This window comes from Pleurodeles waltl, chromosome 6, assembly GCF_031143425.1.
Source record: "Pleurodeles waltl isolate 20211129_DDA chromosome 6, aPleWal1.hap1.20221129, whole genome shotgun sequence".
Lineage (NCBI taxonomy): Eukaryota > Metazoa > Chordata > Amphibia > Caudata > Salamandridae > Pleurodeles > Pleurodeles waltl.
In genome coordinates this window covers 354288739-354294944 of record NC_090445.1, presented here as the reverse complement: position 1 = coordinate 354294944, position 6206 = coordinate 354288739, and positions in this window count along the sequence as shown.

Genomic DNA, 6206 nt, shown 5'->3' with positions numbered 1-6206 from the left:
AGCTCTCTTTCCCTGAGGGATAGGTTTTCTCCTCCTGAACAGACCCCCTTCCCCCAACTAGCTTTGGGTATGCCCGTAGTGAGGTCTTCCTCCTCCTCACTTAGGCTCAGATGCACTCCCTCCCCTGAGTGGTTGGAGCTAGCATCCTTTCCTGCTTCTTCCTCTTCTGGAGCTTCCTCTGGTCCTACTTCTTGGGCCTCAGCCCATGCTGTCAGGGATTTAATCAGGACATGCTTCCTGAGGTCAGTGGTTGCAGGCAACCCCCTTGCAGTACACAACCCCCTACGCTGGACTACTGTCAGTGTGGGTAGGCTAGCCAGATCAAGCTCCATGGTTCCCTAGTTTTGTGTCAACAAAAACTTTTTGCAAAAATTGGAAACAAGAATTTAGAAAAATCACAAATATTCAATAATTGAAATTAATCCAAATAAAAAATGTAAAACAATTTTTGCACTAGAACAATTTAAAGGATTTTTAATTAGTTTTACTTAAAACTGTAATGTGATACTGAACACAAGTACAGGATACCACCACTGTGCACCAAAAATGTTGGAAAATGGGTTATTGATAAGGGCAAGTAAGTACCCACACTTAGCAATAGGCCACTAACCTCCACTTAGGTCCAGTTAGGTCTCAGTACATTAAACCTAGTTCAATCCTTGGTAGCTTGGCAAAGAGTGACAAGGCTTAATTTAGGAGACAAAGCTTAAAGCATTCAAATATCACAAAACAGTAATTAAATAAAACAGAGGAAACAGTTTAAAAATCCGACATCAATTTATAAGAATAGATTATATTTTTATATTTAAAATGACACCAAAACGAATACAATCGGATAAGGGGAACCGGAAATATGAATTTTTAAATAATTAATGCTTTCTAGAACATAGAAGCAACTAGCGCTCAAAGGGTTCAAAAAGGTCACACTGGAAAGGAACAAAGTACAGAGTTCAGGCCACCCACGAAGTAACACCGTCACACTTACTTTCAGAAGTGTTTGATTCAGGAAAGTGGTGCACAGCACCAGCCAAGGGTTCAGAGGCTCTGGTGTGCCTCTTGGGGTCTGGGACTACAGCTCCCACCATGCACCTCTTCAACTTATGGAGTTGCTCCAAACGTCTCCAAACTTCTGGATCTTCTTCCAGAGGTCCATTGTGTGTCCTTGAAGTGTCCACAACTTGATCCAAGGTTCCAGAAACTCTGAGTTGCTCCTTGGGAGTTGGGACTACAATTCCTAGAATGCACCTGGTCAGAATCCTCAAATGGCCACTGGACACTGGCCAGCAGGGCTCTGCTTGCAGGACTTGATGCAAGGGACTCTGGGCAGCTCCTTTGTATATGTAGCAAACAGGGAGTCCCTCTTTGAACCAGTTGAAGCCAGGCAAAGTCCTTCTTGTGTTGAAGCCCAAGTGTGCAGCTGGTGCAGTCCTTCAGAGTGCAGGGTCCAGGTGCAGGTCAGGGGTCCAGGAGGGCAGTCCTTTTTCTCCTGTAGTTCTTCCTTGTTGGAATCTGATGGGGATCTGAGGTATGGGTGCAGGTCAGCCAGTTTTATCCTTGCTCCTGGGTGGGAGGGGGGTCCTGGTTCTCCAATCAGAGGCACGGTCCTTCCCCCTGTGATGACCACTTCCTGGGAAGTGTGACAAAAATCAATCCCAGGGAGCAACATTCCTCAAAAATCCATCATGGCTGAAAGTGATTTTAGGAGGTTACATCTGGCTGAGCCCACCCACTGGTGTGGCTAAAAATCCTAAACACACCCCTCTTCTGCCCTCTCCTAACCTAATCAAGGGGGCACCTAATTGTCTGGGTTTGCAGGATGTGAGGGTGTTGCTGGTGAGAGAGCGTAGTTTAAATAATATATATTATAGACATGAAACGCTTACATTTGACAATGCAATATTAATAATTAATAATTGAAATGTATTAATAAAAATGCTGATTTGCTCATTTGTGAACACTAATGCTGAATTAATAATAATAATCCTTCGATTATATGTATTATTACGACCAAAACTGTATTCACTGGAACTCGTATGTCTTGGGTTAGCATGAGTCGCGAACTAGCTGTGAAACTCTCATTTTAAAGGCGTATTTTTCTGCTTTTCCAGTATGCGGACTTGCAAACGACCATGACCCAGCTATTGTTCTTTTTGTACTTGTTAGAAACATGAAGGAATGTTCTCATTCGTATGCTAGTAGCTTTTAGCTCAAAAATGATGTGATTCGAAACAAACATGGACACTTCCAAGGACAATGAGACGAAGGGAAGAGAACTTTTGACCTGAGACATGTGCCAAAATGGTGAAGTAATCCCGGACATGCCACCTACGAGATGTCGATTATGAAGACCAATTAGAAGACGAGCAAGTATCAAGAAATGACAAATGCATTACTTAATGTATAATTTGATTGGTTACCAATAATGGGGTGTAGTTATTAACCAATAGAATTTTGGGGGAATGTATTACGAAAAGGGGATAAAAACTCATGACAAGAGAGACGAGACACATTAGGTAGGGAATGATGTCGATTGCATCCAGAAACTCTGTCACTTTATTTGGTGATTTGAGACTTAGACAAAATCATCCTAGCCCATAGACTGCCCTATTACACTTTCCTCCTTATGAGGAGAGTGTCCCTTGCCTTTAATTTAGATAGACTGACGGTGAACTAACTGATGTCCTGAAGACGAAGACTGATCCTGAATGCTGACCTATCTTGAGGAGGGTAATTATTAATGCTAACGAAATCTATTTGCCTTTCTTTCTAGGTACCAACTGCTGTATGTTTAATTAGATATTCTAGTTAGATGTTTCAAATTGATATTCTAAATTGTTTTGCATGAAGCCCAACATGCTAATGCTAATTTGAGGTTAGATGAGGTGCTCATTTGACTGACGGAACTGACGTGACTGACATGTAGCTATGCTGAACTGATATTCTATGGATTATTATGCACTGTGTTCTATTCACGCTGACGCATCTATCTTATGTTTCTGATCATCGTATTATTGAAAGCTTATCGTAGTTGCTACCTCGTGATTATGTTCTTATGCTTCTTGGTTTTGAGACTAATGCGTTATCATTAGATTGTAATCAATAGGGAATAAATTCACAAAATCCTCCTTCAAGGTGTGGTTATTTGAGTATGAGAATTGATGAATGCGCCGAGGGTTCATTAATGGTTATTGTGAAATATATATATTGATACTAACCTTTAATAATACTATTGATTTAATAGTTGATAATCTCGTTTTACGGAGACTCACCACTGGGTCCAAAGATTCATCGACCTAAAACGAGTCCTGATGTGTATAAATTGACATAGACGGACGCGTTAGCACTGGGATGCTCCAAATGTCCTTCTCTGCCTTTGAAGACCATTTTGGCAGCCCTCCCCCTTCACCATCTGCTGAGGCGAGATCCCCCCCGGCACATCTCTTTGTGTTGAGCCAGGCCACTTCACACCTCATCAAGGCAGCCTGGCCAGGCTGCCAGAGGCTGTACAATCAGAGCACAGCAGCAAAAACACTGCAGGGCTGAAGCTGGCAACTTTTCAGGTAAAGTTTAAAACTCTTTACCTGAACAAGTTATATTAAGTCCCACAACTGCAAGTAACTTCTGGTATCTGTTACTTAAGGGGATTTTTTAAATTAAAATAAAGTCTCCCCTTTCTAGCCTATGGGGGCCATTCACTACACTGAGGGAAAAACAAATTTGGCTGTTTTACCTCACCAGGGCTTACAAAACTATTTTTAGAAGGTCCCTGCTTATAGTTACGTGGCACCCAGCCCTAGGGGCACATAGGGCACACCTTAGGGGTGAGGTATATGTAAAATAAGGTAGTTTAAGACTTTTAATTCCAAAGTCGAATTTGCATGTAACTTTAATTTAAAAGCAGCCAGCAAGGCAGGCCTGCCTTTAAAATGACATTGGGCACCTCAGCATTGCACCTATGGGTGCACTATTTATGCTGGGGTACCTAAACATCCATGCCCTACCATATATTAGGGACTCATGGGTAGGTTGACTTAGCCAATTATAATTAGCCTAATTTGCATACTGATTTTACAAAGAGCACAGGCCCTAGGACTGGTTAGCAGTGCCCAGGGCACTATCAGAGTCAGGAAAACACCAGTAAAAAGTGGAAAATGGGAGCAAAAAATTAGGGGGCCTCTGCAATCAGCCCTGTTCTCTCACACCCGCCTCTGCTCCAAGGGAATTCAGCATGTTCTTGTGTGACAGATACAACAGCTGACAGTCAATTCCTCTGCACCACTACTCCAACTATCTCCTATTATCTCGATCACCTCGCCAGCTCAAGCCTACGGGGTACGCAGGAGGCAAAAGAAGGGAAGGAAGGAAGGAAGAGAAGGAAGGGGAACACACGCCCATATGGTCAGGCAAAAGAAGAAAGTCCCCCCCAAACTAAACAGCAATGGGAAAAAGAAAGAGGAGACCTCAAGCTCCGGACAACCATCCCTCAGCACAGAATGTATCACCTCTCATTGAGATTCAGTCAGAGCCAGACCAGGAAGGGGAGCAATCTATCTCTAGACTTCATGCTGGGCACAGCCTGGAACCTAAAAATAGACTGGAACAACCTAAAAAATGTTGCAACACTGACTGCCACTCAAAACATTTACACTAAGTTCTCTTTTTTTTAAAACGGCGGACCTGCCCTCCTTTTAAATAGGAATGACACCGGGGCGACAGCCACCACTAATTCCTTCAATCTTCACAAAAACAGCAGAAAGTTGCCCACCTCTGCGCGACCCTGTCACAACGGGGGCTGCATCAAGTCTTAGCACCACTCAGCCTCTCAAAACCAGTATAACCTCGCCGTCTACGGGGCAACACGCTCAATTCTTCAGGGCAGAGGTCCATGAGGAGCCCAGGCAGTCTCCAGAGAATCAATGGTGGGCTTCCCCTCATCAGAGTTTGACCCACCAAATCCACCTGGCGCTCCATGGACTGAAAGCGGCTCAGCCCAACTTCATTAAAAAGGAGGGCCAGCTGCCCACACCCATTCTGGCCACGACTTTGGCTCCAGGCACTTCTTGTCAGGGAACTGCAACGAACAAAGGATCTCAGCCTCCTTGCATTTTATCTTTTCAAGCAAACACAGTGGGTCTAAGTACAGGAGCAGACGAAAAAACCCTATCCTATTTAAACATGCAGGAGTGGGAAGACATGCTTGTCGCTTACTCCCAAGATTCCACTTCTGCTACTCGATTTACTTTAGATCCCAGTCCGCCGACTCCTAATGACGGCGTAAGGATCAATGTGACCATTGATACAAACACTCGATTTCTCAGTCAGCTGTCTCCCAATGATGGCGTAAGGATCAGAGCAAGTACAGACACTAGCCCTGCACCAACAACTGATCAGGATCCTGTTACAAACTTCCGGAATCCACATACAGATGACGCCTGGGCCTCCTTGCTCAAAACTATGCAGATTCTAGACCAATCGCTTCATTATCAATTGGACAAAGTGGACGTTTGGCTAACTCTGCTCAAAACCGTGGCAGTATTCGTTGCAGGAATATATGAGAAACTAGGTGATATCAAATCCCTCCTCACGCAATCACAAGAAAACCCCATGAGCACTTTCACAAGCTGCTCATGTGGGCCAATAATAGACAAACTATCCACACTACCCTCCATGCTCACCAACCTCTGTGCATATCTGAAAATGGGAGGCTTCAGGCATCTCACACACTCTGACCCCAAATCTGACCCTTCTGCACACGACTTGGAAAAAATCCACTTGGAGCCAGCCGAGACTACAACCAACGGCTTGGGAACAAGAAGTGATGACAGGAAAAATGGTTACAATCAGCCGTCTCTTGCAATAGCAACCCCACTCAACTTGACTCCAACAGCAACTGCCCCCCAACTTCTAAGGAAACAGCTACCAACTGGCAGTCCTGTGGACGGCAATGTCATGGTGAAACCTAACGCCAAGCAGAGACGCACCCAGCAGAGGAAAGGTCGCAAGAAGGGACTTGTAGGGAACGGCGAGACCCTGGCAGCTGATCCCAAACTAACAACACCTGCCATTTGGTTCTCCAATAAAGCTATGTCTCCCAGGTCACCTGCTCCAGTGACAATCTCAGAGGACCCATCCTCAAACTTGGCTAACAAGCAGAGGAACGTGGCCATAAATCATAAATGACCCCCCCTGGCCAGCAGAGGGGGTGG